The sequence below is a fragment of the Callorhinus ursinus genome, unplaced genomic scaffold, assembly GCF_003265705.2.
Source record: "Callorhinus ursinus isolate GAN/ISIS: 27379988/994484 unplaced genomic scaffold, GSC_fseal_2.0 scaffold12, whole genome shotgun sequence".
In the NCBI taxonomy this organism is placed as follows: Eukaryota; Metazoa; Chordata; class Mammalia; order Carnivora; family Otariidae; genus Callorhinus; species Callorhinus ursinus.
In genome coordinates, this window is record NW_027397074.1 from 71,299,481 (window position 1) to 71,313,491 (window position 14,011).

General features: G+C 49.2%; 1 protein-coding gene across 4 annotated transcripts in view; it reads right to left on the reverse strand.

Moving 5' to 3' along the window:
- Positions 1-14,011, reverse strand: part of PLXNA4 (plexin A4) — a 573,332-nt gene that overhangs the window by 424,032 nt on the left and 135,289 nt on the right. For 2 of the 4 annotated variants that reach the window (XM_025854986.2, XM_073899213.1), the window contains exon 1: positions 401-867. The exons of the other annotated variants lie outside the window; for them this stretch is intronic. The gene's annotated coding sequence lies outside the window, so the exon portion shown is untranslated. Of the gene's footprint in view, positions 1-400; positions 868-14,011 lie in introns of those variants that run through there. 4 annotated transcript variants of the gene reach the window in all.

A 14,011-nucleotide genomic window follows, 5' to 3' on the forward strand; every position in this document is an offset into this window, starting at 1 on the left:
TCTCATTACTTCTCCCGTTTTGAAAACCAGCTAGAAATACCAGGGGCCGGGAACTGAAAAATCGGCTCCCTCAGCCTCCCCCGGTGGGAGGGAGAGGCGGTAATACACCAAATCCCACCCTGAAAGTCCTGGGTATGAGAAGTCTGAGTCGGGATCGGGATCGGCAGAGGAGAAAGAACAAGGGAAATGCCTACTCCCGCCGCGCCGCACCTACGCGGGGTCCAGGTGGGACGTGGGCAGGTGCGTGTGCGCGGCGTGTGCCAGTGTGTGTTCGTGTGTGTGCGCCTGAGTGTGTGTGCGTGCGTGCAGCAGACTGGCTCCAGGGCAGCCGAGGACTCCCGGACCGAACCGGGCATCTCCTCCCGCACTGCCCTCGCCCGCCCGCCCGCCGGCTCCTTACCTGGCAGCGCCGCTTTTGCCTCCTTCAGCCGGAGCGCCGCATTGACACTGCAGATGGTGCCTGTGCCGCTGCCTCTCGTCCTCCTCTGAGCGTGTGCGTGTGCGCGCGTGTGGCTGCCTCCTCCAGCCCCAGCCCCGAACGCAAATACTCCACCGAGGCACAGGGAACCCGGGAGGAGGCAAGGCAAACCGAGGGCGAAATCACAGCCTGCGGGGCTTGACAGCTCCTCTCGCGGCGTCCAAGGTGGACGGAATGTCCAACAAAAAGGTCGGAAAATGTGGATCGATTCCAAGCACCCCTCTGCTCCACCTAGCCCGGAGCCCGAGCGGCGGCGGCGGCGGCTTTCGGGGGCTGCGGTGGCGACGCGGGGCTGCCCCCCTTCGTCCCCACCCCCGCGGGCTGAATGTCCTTGATGCCAAGCGGGCACGGCGGCGTCACTCCGCGCCGCCCATGCTCGCCCGGTCGGGCCGCTGCCCGGGCGCGGCGAGTGCGCGGGGGACCCGCCGGGGAGCGCTCTCGGCGCCTCTGCGCGCCTCCCTGGGCAGCCGCGGCCGCCCCCCGGCAGCCCGCGGCCGGCCGCGCCGCTGCTGCCCCCGCCCAGGCCGGGGGACTGCCCGGGCAGTGCCGAGGGCCCGGGGCTGGGGGGCCGCGGGAGCCGCCGGCTGCTCCCCGGGGAGGCGCGGGGCTGCGGCGGTGGCGGCGGCGGAGAGAGCGGCCGCGGGCCGAGCCGGGCCTCCCGGGCGCGCCCCCGGCCCCCCGGGCGGGCTGCTCGCAAAGTTTGCAGGGGGCAGGGAGCGGGGCCGCCGCTGGCTCGGCCGCCGCCGGAGCTCCCGGGCTGCCTGCTGCCGCCGCGGCTCGCTGCTGCTGTGCATTGAAGCCCGGCCAAGCGCTGCAAAAACTCCAGCTGCCTGGCGCTCTCTGGGTCCTCCTCTCCTCCCTCCCGCCCTCCGTGCTTCCCGGCCTCCCTCCCTCGCCTCGCCTCCTCCCCTCCCCTGCCGCCCGCCGCCCGCCGCCGCTCCCTCTCTGGCTCGCTCGGGCTGGCTCGGAGCTCGCGGCTGACATCTAGACCGACGGAGGGCGGCCGGCAGAGGGGGCAGGGGGCGCCTCCCCAGAGCTCCGCGCCCACCGCCGCCCGCCCCGCCTGCGCTCCCCTGCACGGGCGTTGGCCGACACCCCCTCGTCCCCTTGGCCACCCTGCCGGTGGCGACATGGGGCAGAGAGGGACGCGTAGATGGTGACACGGGAGCAGGGTGCGCACGCGGAAGGAGGCAACACTCAGCCTCCCCGGGATGTGGACCCTGAGGGTCGGTTGGAGGGACCCTCAGGTGTTTGGAGCTGACACAGGCTCACGCACTTAGTCCTAATCAGAACCCCAGCGCCCCACCAAGGCACCCCCGAAGGCACCCAAGGACGGAAGCCTGGGGGAGAGAGCATGAATGGCCAAGTGCCCTAGAGCTTGCTCAGTAACCTGACTCGTCTATTCATGTTTATATCGAGAGGCTGACCTGGCTTCTCTTCTCAGAAACCTAGACCACAGCAAAATAGACAATGCCAACATCAGGGCACTTTCTGAAGTCGGAAGAAAGAAATCACCACGTTGCTGTGGCTGAGACAGTCGTCTGGCAGAGAGGAACTATGCGGGATGGGAAGTGGGTAGCACTACCTCCGAAACCTCTGCCTAGGAATTTGCCTCACCCAGCAGGAGAAGCTGAGAGATTCCCACACTTAGGTACTATCTCCATGCTTGAGGCCCTGGTCCCCAGCCCCACCGCCACCAGAGTCCCATGGCAGGACCCTCACTTGTGCCACTAAAGCACCTTCTCAATGGGCAACAGTCTTGGAGGACCTGCCAAAGGAGCCATGGTTTTTGGCCTCCTCCCTCAGGACTCCTCTACAACTTTCCTTTTCCTAGGGGCAGTCAGCTTCCTGCCCATTACTGTCCCTCCCATCAAAACATCTCCGGAGACTCTTCCCATTAGGTGGAAATGATTGACGACTGCATAAATCCCTACACCTTCCTGTCCGGGTTATATTTTCACAGAACTCCAAGTTGTCAACTGGGGAGTCTTTGAAAGGAGCTGTGAGCTGACCAGCTCTACAAGCCCCCCGGTGGGCAGCATCCTCAGGCCAGGCAGGGCCTGTCTAGATAGCACCTTGCTGAAGCTTGGCTCTCAAAGGTGGGTGCCTCAATGAAAAGGTGAGCCACGCCAGAGCGCAGAGGAAACCAGACATCTGCTTGTTTGGTTAGAGGATATTCCGGGAGACAGAGCGGAGCCCTTTTAGCCTCTGGTTCTCCGCTGAGTATTGCGTGGCCCAGAAGGCAGCAACGAGTTATCTTATTAGCTTGCGTTAATACATTGATCTGGCTCCTCCATTCTCAGAAACCCTGGATCCCAGACTCTAGATAAGGCACGCAATATCAGGTTAGTTTCGGAAGTCCAGAGAAACACATAACAAAATAACTCAATGCCGCTGCTCCTTGGGCTTGCATCGAGGCGGAGGAAGCCCAGGGCCAAATGTCTCTCGAGGCAGGACTGAGGCTAGGGTGAGGTGCCCAGAATGCAAAATGTAAGGAGGGGCTCAGTCAGGCTCAGGCTTCTGTAAGGCTGTCCTCGCTTGGTTCTGGCCCCACACCGAGGCATGTTTCCTAAAATTGCTGCACAGGACCATCACAGGGCCTTTCCCAGAGGTGATAGCGCAGATAGCCACATGGAAAACCATAATGGGTTACTTACAGAATATAGCTCAATAAAAGCAGGGGCCTGGGGGCGGGGGCAGGCGAGCCTTTCAAATGTCTGCTTGCCATTTGGCTTTCAGGATATGTCATAAAAATGTTGAAAGAGAGGGGAAGCAGGAGAACAGCTTTGCCTCTATCCTCAGCCATTCGAACATGTATTTTTAATACAACTGATTTTTCCCTCCTGTAGCCTCCCTGTGCTCGTGTATGTGTGTGTGTGGGTGTGTATGGGTGTGTGTGTGCACATGAATATTGCTGGTGAGCCCCAGGGTCATTTTCTGATGGATGGATGGGAAGTCAAAGACCTTTTTTAGAGGTGGCAAATAAAATACATTTATTATTCTTTATCTCCTGCCTAGTGTGTGGTGTCATTTATTTTCATTCGAAAGAATGGATGCCATGGGGTGCCTGAAGAGTGACAACAGAACCAAATGGCAGAAAAGGATCGTGACAAAAAGCTAACCAACAATGGGCAGGTGAGGTGACCCAGCAGATTCTCTCATCGTTAACAGGGCCATGTGGCCAACGGCCTTCCCTCCTTCCCCTTCCAGTTAGTAATACAGGGGAAGTGATGTTGAAGGGGTGGTTAGAACGTCATTGTAAGGGAGAACAGGAAGGGTCAAATTAGCAATGGGGCAGGGCTTAATGTTTACTATTATTACGATTATTGTCATTATGGCCCGTTGGATTTGCTCTCTCAAGCCTGAAGAATGGGATGGGGTGAGATGAGTCGGACTCTGCGCTGGAGGCGTGAACACCTGGGTCCAGTCCTAGCACTGCTGCCCACGAGCTCTGTCATTTGGAGATCTCACATTCTTACCTGCCCGACTTACCCCTTACGGGTCGTTAAATTCAAAGAAATTCTATCCATTCGTGCACTTGAAAACTCTAAAGCAAGTGCAGTACACACCCAAGGAGTTAACATTGCCTTGCAGAAGGACATAAAGGGCACAATACAAGGGGACAGGAAGGTCCTCTGTTGTCTTGAGCCCTCTTTATGAAAAGACAGGCTGGGAAGGACAAGCTCTATAAATAACAGTTCAAAATGGGCTTCTGCATTCATTACAAACTCTTCTCCCTCTCACACCTCCTGCAGCCCCAGACAGCTGGTGAGGGGTGAAGAGGGAACCAAGTTTTCTCCCCGGCTGACATCGGATCTGTAAGTCACCCCTTCCACCCCAGGCTGGTGAGGAACTGGGTAGTCATTGCCTGGCCCCATGGCCACAAGAGGGAGAAGTGAAATGTCACACTGTTTCATAAAGTCCTATCTCCTAAGGAGGTGATTTTTATGGCAATTTGGTTGTGGTTTATTAAAGGGCTTGAGGAGAAAAGTATTGGCTCATCTCCCACGGCTGGAAGAAAAGGGCCAGATTTAACAGGAGAGAGAAGAAATCCTTAAGTTTTCCCTCACTTAGCTACCACCATTTTATTAGTCTAGGAACAGAACTGCTATTTAAGTTGACAAAAGCCAGATTTGCTTGTTAAATAAATCACCAGAGCCTGGTGGTGCTATAGAGAAATTTTTTCCCCCAGGAGCTGGCCCCATGGCTGGGTTTTTGTAGTGCACAGTGCGCTGGATGAAAACCACAGGCAGTCGGTGGCTTAAAAACCTAAATTGTGGCGCCACCTGCAGGAGAGTAGAAATATCAACATTATTCTAACTCAACAGCAGAGACTGGGAGGAAAGGGAGCCATCCCCAGCCACAGGGCGCTGGATGTGTTGCAGACAGCAGGAAGGGTCCCAACCCCCCACTGCCCCTTGCTTCCTGGGTGTGTCACCAGATGTCCACTGTACACTCCAGCAACCTTCAATCCACATCCGAGAAAGCTGCCACTTGGAGGTCTAACAGCTGCTCTCAAGATTCTCAGTCCATTGAACCAAACTTATTCTTTCCTCTGATTCCTAAGGGGTTAAGTAAGCTTTCAACCCAAGGCTTCTATTTTTGAGACTCCAGGCCATAGAACAGTAAAAAAAGAGACAGAGAAATGAGTGTCCTTGGAGGAGGGTGGGGAAGGAGCGTCCGTGAGTCACCACAGTCCCTAATTGTAGCTTGAACTTGGTACCGGGCTGGGTATTGTCAGTAGACCCAGACTGTCCCAGGCTTCTTGAGCCTGGGGGTCCTAGTGAAGACACAGACATGTTAACACCTAAATCTTAGCTCCCAGCCTGCCCCTACTCACACAGACCTGGCCTCTACTGACAATCCCCTCCTTGTCTCCCCTCATTATGTCACAGAGACACCCCCACCCCTTGGTGGTTGTGCTTAGGAGCCATTCTGATCATGTTATTCTCCATGGGCCACAACACTGAAGTCTACTGCCTATAAGCCCTTTGAGGGAAGGACATCACTCTCATCCTCTCTGCCCACCTCTACTGCTGGACATGGCCAAACCCTGCTGTGGCTCCCCAGGCCACGCCAGGGGGCTGGTACCAACGCAGCAAGGATGCCCACCCCCACCCCCACTTACACACTGTGTGGATCTTGGTCATCTGGGCCCTAGAGCAGCTCCCATGGTCCAGGTCTTCCTCCCTCGCCTCCCCAGACCCCTTCACCTACCACCCCTCTCCAGAATTCTTCCTTCTCTTTCAGCTAACACATAAACTTGTATTTTCAACTGTAAGAACTAGAAATTAGAGGATGCAGTGGCGGGAGTAGGGTGGGGGTACAGGGGTGGGGTGGGGGAGGGAGGGGATGTGACCTAACTTCCATTAGCCAGAAACAGCAGAGCCCCAGCTCTGGCCCGTGCTATATCTTGCTCAACAAGTAAATGTAAACGCTTCAGTCTCTGGAGGCATGAGATCCTACAGTGTGCCTGAATTCCAAAGACCAGATACAATTCACGGCTCCCACATGATGGTTCCATCTTGCCTCTGCCTCGTTCACTTGCCAAGCAGCTTAAGTGAGGCGCTTGGCCCCTCTGACAAGGGTACAAAGAGCACAAAGGCCTGAAGTCATTTTCCTTGTAATGAAGATGGGTTTGTGCTGATGGGTTGAACACTCTTGTCTGGTAACATACATTTCCAAGATGATCGCCAAGTGGTCTAAGTATCATCTCCTAAATGGTGCCAGCCAGCCTCTAAAATCACCAACCGGTACTCATGCCCTCATGCAGTCCCGTCCCACCCACCATGAATCAGAGCTGACGTGGGTAGCCAAGAAGAGACCATGTGTGATTTCCAAGCTAGGTCATAAGAGACATGGCAGCCTCCAGCTTGGTCTTTTGCATCACCCACTCTGGGGCAAGTGAGCCACCGTGTGGTGAGGACCCTCGAGCAGCCTTTGGAAAGGAACCAAAGTTTCCCACCAGCCACCAGCACAACTTGACATCCCATGAGCAAACCACCTTGGAAGAGGATTCTCTAGTCCCAGTCAAGCCTTCAGATCACTCTAGTTTTGAGTTTTGAGTTTTCCAACTGAGGTCCCAGACACTGTGGAGCAGAGACAAGATGTTGTTGGAGGTGCTCTGTTATGAAGCCCTAGATGACTAACGCAGTGACTTACAGAGAGGGAATCCTTCCCCCCGACCTTGACCTCATTAGCCTCTTACTCTTATTATTTGAGCCCACTCGGCTTTAGAATAAAAAGGGCAGAGGGGGACATTCTTGGTCCATGATGCCGACCCTGGCCTCATGGGTCTAGGCGGGACGGGCCACCGGTAAGTGCCCTGCTAGGAACTCCCTTCAGGGCTCCTGCATCAAGCCTCTTAGCATATCTCAGTGCATTGAGTGAAAATGAGAAAACCCAGCCAGGGCACTGGAAACCATCTGCACACAGAATGCTCCAGTCTAGCACTTACCTGAAGGTGGGTATAGTCAGCTCTAGAGGGTCAGCCTCAGAGACACACAACACTGAAGTGCAAAGTGGCAGGGGACCCTGTTCTTTTTAACAAGCTGTCTGGCACCTGCCTTCATAACAGCCTCTTGGAGGTCAGATTGTGTTGGACTCCAGTGTGAGCACCAGCCCCTATGGTGCTGAAAGAGCTCCCTACCCTTGACCCTGACCCTTACCACACTGCAGAGCAGGAGGGAAGTCCAGGGACTCTTCTGCGTCACAGCAAGAAGAGGCTGGAAACCAGAAGTGGCTGGAAGTTCACAGTGCAATTTCCCTCCACAGAGTGTCCCATGAAGACTCTGTCCCATCACCTTCTCTTGGGCTTCAGGGGTCTCCTCAACCATTAGTGGCTTCTGGAGAACTAAGCAGTGCCAAAGTGTTGTCAGCAAGGCTAAGGCATGCACGGGGGGGGGGGGGGGGGGGGGGGGGGGGGGGGGGGGCAGGAAGAAAGGGAGAGAGGAAAGAAGCAACAGGGAAGAATAAGAACAGCAGAGGTGCCTATGCTAAGTCAGAGTAGCAAGAGACCCACAGTCTTGGGGAGTTTCCAGAGATGGTGCATGGGCCCAAGGTAACCCCTTTCCTCTTAAACATCTCCCTCTAGGACTCTGGAACCTGACCCCATTTCTCCCTCTGGCCCCATTCTCCTTCCTCTGTTTTTAAAGGGCTTCCTCCCAGGCCACCCCTGTTGACTGCAGGCTTTACAAATGTTGGGTGTCCCTTGTGAGGTCCCCTCTGAGCCCCAAGGCCACAGTGGTATGCAGTAGCTTATGAGCTGGGGAGAGCCAACTGTGTGCCCCTCTCCCCAGCTCGGCATTCTGGGACAGCATACTGATAGCCAGAAATCAGCCATGGGGGAAATATTTACACCATGGGACTCAACACTACACACCAGGGCTCTTATTTTTGTGGGGAGCCAGTGGTTAAACACTTCCCAGTACACCCCTGGGCAGGGCCAGTGACAGGCCAGGATAAGGTGGGTCAGCCCAGATGAGGCCTGCCTGGTTACTCAGCTGACTGTTCCCAGTCACCCAGCAAACACACCACCAACAGCAGCTCAATTTAGCGTAGCTGTAGCCAGAGTGAGGGTTGCCTTCTGCCCCCATCCCACCTCTAGATGACAAGAAAAATTTAATACATACCCTTTCTAGTAGCTGTTTTTCCTAAATCCTGTGTTTAAGGAGATTTGACTCATATTTTTTGACACTAGAATCAAGAAGGGAAGTGACTTCCCTTTCCCGCTAGGCAAACTGAGGCAAGGGACATTGAAGTGACATTTCTCACGTTATATAGGTATCCGAAGTGTAAACCAGTTAACACCTGTCGTTTACTGCCTCTGCTTCAAATTTAAGATTAATACCCTGTGTTTGGCAACAATTCTATTTTCATTCCCTCCAAGCACTACTGTTAAAATTATGGTACACCCATGCAACAGAACACGGTGTAGATCTTAAACAAATGAAGTAAATCTATGTAATCTATGCTGTGAAAAAAAGAGCAGAGTATTTGTATACATATTTGCATATTTTTAACATACTGAATAGTATGTACATATCTATATAGGCTTATATATATATACATAGAACATTTTGGAAGTTACCAGCAGAAACCTCAGAGTGGGAGCCAGAGTGATATATATTTTATTGTTTTACTGTACACCCTTTGTTCTTTTTGACATTTTACCATGTGCAAGTACTACGTTCTCCATTTGTTTAAAAAAGCTAGTTAAAAAGGAACAAAAAATACTGCTGCCAAAAGCATCTTCATCACGCCCCTAGTCCTCTACTCTCTCTCTTCCTGAATCCAGCCAACCACTCCTCCACCCCATCTGTATCATAGTCAAGCTTGCCTTTGTTCCAGTTTCCAACTATCTGCTCCATCTTGCTCCTCTTTGGGGGGCTGCCATGAAGGTCACACAGCAGCCTGTCTGCCAGGCACGAAGGGGTACACATCCCAGATGCGTCCTTCTCTCTTATCTCCTAGAGACCAGCCAGTGTCCTTCTTGGCCTGAGGATTTCTGTTTGGCCCTAATTGATCAGAGAGAGATTCCAGGAATGATCCAGAACATCCTTTCTGGGATAAAGCAACTAACTTTTGATCAAGTCGAAGGCAATATTCTTCTACATTGGGATCAGTAAACTCATGAAAACTAACACCCAGATGCAGTACGGGCGAAAATTACAATGATGCTGGGATTTAGATATTAACAGGAATGATCCACAGTGAGTTACTAATCTTATCGGGAACTATATAGGGAGAGGTAAAGAAGGATTAAACAGGCAAATGCCATTCCAGTTTTGTGAAAGATGAAAATAAGGTAAGTTCTGAAAAATATAAACAAATGAGCTTGGCCCAGATGTTGACCACTGGTTCAGTAAAAGGTAGACGTGTGATTATTTAGAGAGTGATACAGTGATCACTAGGTATAAGTTTGGGATCTCAAAGAATAAACCCTGTCACGCTGTTCTTGTTCCCTAACTCAGTGAGGTGCTGAGATTTTTTTAGATCAAACACAAGAGAGAGTAACTAAATTGCGTCAAGGCGCTTGATAGACTCTTTAATAAAATCCTTAGATCATGGGACAATGTGGGCTGAATGGATTAACTGATTTAATGGTTAACCCCTGAAGATGTTCATTAGTGCATCCAGATAACCTGCAGGAAGGATTTCTCAGGATCGGTACCAGAGCTCTGTTCTCCAACTAATCCTGTTCAACAGATTTACTAATAACTTGGATAAGGACACAGGAGACATGGTCATCAAATGTGTCCATGACTGCAATAAAAGAAAAATATTAAATATAAATATTTATAATCTTCCTCCTTTCTAAAGGAGAAGGAAACTTTTGCTTAATATTGGGCATTTTTGTTCTTTAATAAGGCATTTTGGTGTTAACCTGGGGCACCACGCTGAGGAATGGAAGAGGTAAGAGAAGTTTAGCTGATTTAACATTTGAAAATACATGGAGTGCTCTAGAAAGAAAAAGGATTTGGTAATGAGAAAAAAAAAAAAGCAGCAGCCTGGGGAGGGTGGGGGGTGGGCAGGGGTGGTTGGTGAGGATGAGAGCTGCTGGCTAGGGGGAAGGTTATCATGATGGGGACTCCTGAGGCACATGAGCATCAGTCACAAAAAGAGGGGGTTTTAGAAAGTCTTTCAGAGTATATGATGTAATTCTTTCTTTTGATGCCTCCTCAAAAGACCATCAGTATAGAACTTTGTAATTTTTCCATGGTTTGAAAGGGTTGATTTTGCATTTATTTGGGATATTTTGCATTTATTGGGTGCCATGGATCTTAAGGCAGAATGAAGAAGAACCTGTTTTATTCAGGCGACAAGTGTGTGATCAAAGCTCAGCAGCATAGAATATACTGTCTGTATTCAAAAGTAATTTTGTGTGCTAAAATTATGGGGAAATTTTAACAAAATGAAGTGTAACGTGGATACAACCAAGGTCCTATAGATAAGCATAGAAAGAACTTTGTAAATACAGGATTGAGGAAATGTGACCACATTTTTTTTCAAGTCGGAGCTAAAGTTGACAATAGGCTACCAATGTGAATCAATGGTGAGATGCTGCCAAAGCCAATGAACTTAGAAGCTCTATGAATAAAGGACAGAGTCCCAAAGAACATGCGGTGATAGTCCTGCTCTACTTTGAGATAGCTAAACTATACCCAGATTATTGTATATGGTTCCAGGCCCTGCACTTTAAGAGAAATCTGACCACATTCAAGAAAGGGTGGCCAAGCCCAAAAGGAACTTAAAACCCTGTTATAGTTGGAACATTCAAAGGAATCGGTGATGTTCAGCTTCAGGAAAGTAAGACTCAAGGGAATATGAGAGCTTCAAATTTTTGAAGGGCTGTCAAAAGGAAGAATTGCTGCGTTAGCTCTATATAACTTCAAGATATCAAAGTAGGATCGATGAATGGAATGTATCTTATGCAGAGATATTTTGGCCCGATATAAAGAATATCTTCCTAATGGATATCTTGAAAGACAGAATAGATTTCCTTGGGTGGTAGTGAGTTCTCCATCACTTGGAGAACAAGGCGCTACTTAGGTGAAGACGGGAGTTTGGATGAAAAGACCTCTGATGTCTTCGAGGGTCTGAGGTTTTAGTGGTTACGTGCTTGTTGCTGAATCCTCCACACCATGCGCTTTGTGTTGACCCAGTAAATATTTACTGAATTGAACTGTAATGCATTTGGAGAAATATCTAGGGAAGCTAATGTCCCACTCAAGACCAACAGCAGGGAAGGAAGTCAAGGATGAAATCAGAAATGTAGTCAAGTCAAAGAGTGGGATGAAGAGAACGAGGAGACACAGAACTACATGAAGCCGGGCCTCTTCCTTGCTCCGTCCTGTACACCTCATTCACCAGGTATACTCTCCCTTGCCCAGCACAGGCATATATGGAACCTTATCATTTGTCCAGTGGAGGTTCATATAATTCAGCCTTCTGGATTTTCACTGTTTCCCTTTGGCTTTCACATCTTCCCCTGAGTCCTCAGTCTTTCCTTTTGTGTGCTCGGATTGCTTTTGTCCTTCTTCCTACTAGGCATCCTCTCCCTATGTCGAGGGGGGTTCTTTCCATCCCTCTATCCCTACCCATTTAGCCTCAGAAGCTCCCCACGGCCCCTAAGGGCCTAAAAACCAGGCCAGGGGTCCCAGTGTCTCAGAAAGATCACAGGTAACAGGCTCAATGTCAACTCGTGTCATCTCGTCCCATAGAATGTAAACCTGGGCGCTGGACAGGCTTTTCGCCCTACATCTACGTATACTGTGGACACCGGACAAACTATAAATAATGACTACTCTTTCATCCCTTTGTTTGTCCGAAATGATCTGAATAATGGCATTCTTCTCCCTCTCCTGGGGAAATTATTCCATCATCATATGCGCCTCTCTGTGAAGGAATGTGTGTTCGCTCCTTCTGCAGGAGTTCCAAATTTCCAGCTTAAATGTCCCTTTGCCATTCCTAATTAAGGGAGTGATTCCTTACTCCCATATTGCGATCAGTATTTTTGATAGCCTCATCATTTCCTTCTGCAAATAAAATGGAAGCATCCCATCTCTTTCCCTCCAGTATTTTCATCAACACCTTTCAGGTATGGTCATCCTTTCCTGATTCTTTATGCTGATTCAGGCATAAATGCTACGTAAAGAGAGAATACATCTTAAGGAAGGAAGAGTGAAATGATAATCATAATAATGATAAAGATATCTCCCAAAGATCAAAACAGATATTACAGATTTTTGTGGAACTATAAAGGTTTCTTTTTTTTTTTTTAATTTCACTGTAATTGGAGAGTGAAATATGCCAAGGGGATACTTTGTGTAACTCATATCATGTTTAAAATTATCCATTCAAAAAACATTTATGCCTACCATATGTCACTGGGCTACGGATCAAAGCTGTTTCAGGCACAGTCCCTACCCTTAGGGGTTTTCAGGTGAATGGAGAACAACACAGTCAACAAAGAAGTGCACTAATATGTTATCAACGCTAAGATAAAAGTCTTTACCACGTAGTGTGAGATTGGAAGGGAGAGAGTGTCATTCAATTCAGAAAGCAATTATTGACTCTGATCATAACACCATATTAAAATTACAACTATTTCTTTTTTTTTAATAAAAGTGTCTCTCCTGTTACAATATTTTTAAAAGAAGGCTCATCTAAATGAGAAATAATAACAACACTAATATATGTTCTTCTAAGTTAGGATTTTAAATTATGGAAAGTTCATGATGGTACAATATTTATATAGCACTTTATATGTATAGAGTTGCTGATTGCTTTACTTTTAAGTACGCCTATTTCATAAATACTGAAATATCCCTCTGGGGGACAAAACCAAGGATTCAGATGAGCAGGTACCATTCATTCTTTCCTTTTTTTTTTTTTAATTTTAAAGATCTTATTGGCTTTATTCAGTGATTCATGAGTTAAGCAGCATCCAATCTAATAGATACCAAGGAGGTTACCATTCATTCTTTCTTTTATTCATTTGTTATATGAATATATTCTGATCTCCTACTAGTTGCCAACTTCTAGGTGCTGGGCATACAGTGGAGCTCAAGACAGACTGGCTCTCTATTCTTGTGCCCCGTGGACGGAGACAAGAAGGAACACATTGAAAGAATGAACAAGATAATTTCAGGTAGTGGTTAGTTTTATGAAGAAAATTAGAACATGGTACTGCAGGGGGTGAAAGTACACAGGTTAGGAAAGACTTCTCCAAGGTGGTAACATCTGAACTGAGGCTTGAAGGACAAAAAGGAACCAGCTAGGTGAAGATGTGGGCAGCCAGTACAAGGGCCCTGAAGTGGGTCATAGCAAAAGAATAAAACTCGCTCCAAAGAAGACAAGCTTTGAGAACCATGAAAGGGTGGGTGTGGGCAGAACTGTCCAAGAGAAAGAAAGAGAACATGCCATTATAAACACACAAACACACACAGAGTAATACAACTGGAAAAGATAAAACAGTAAAGAGTCAGGAAAATAGCGCAGAGTCTAAAAAGAGGTTTAGGTCATGTGACTTCTTATGCCCTATGAATCAAGCCTGGTTCCCAAAAAAAGTTAACATGTGAATTGAAGCGCAGAAAGAAACTGACAAATTAATGAATTGAGGATGGAAGATACTGATCAGAATTGTAGAATGGAGGAGACTGTGTCTGCAAGTAACAAAATACCCATCTAGCTGTTTAAGCAGTGAAGACATTTAATATCTCACAGGAGCAGCCTGGGGGTAAGTGGCTCTTGGTCCAGTGCAGGCACTCGGTGAGGTTACCAAGGAGCCAGTCTCTTTTTGCTTTGTGGATGTCTCATCTTTAGCAAGTTGGCTTTTTGCCCCAAAACTCATTCCCTCATGGCCAAAATCAGCTCCAAGCAACCCCTCGCACAATCATATTTAAGACGCACGAGAAGAAGTGCTGGGGGCTCTTCTAGAGCCGCTCTCCCTTCTAACAGCAGGTGAAATTGCTCAGAACACTCTCGCATGTCTGAGTGACTAGAACTGGGTCACATGGGCACTCCGAGCTT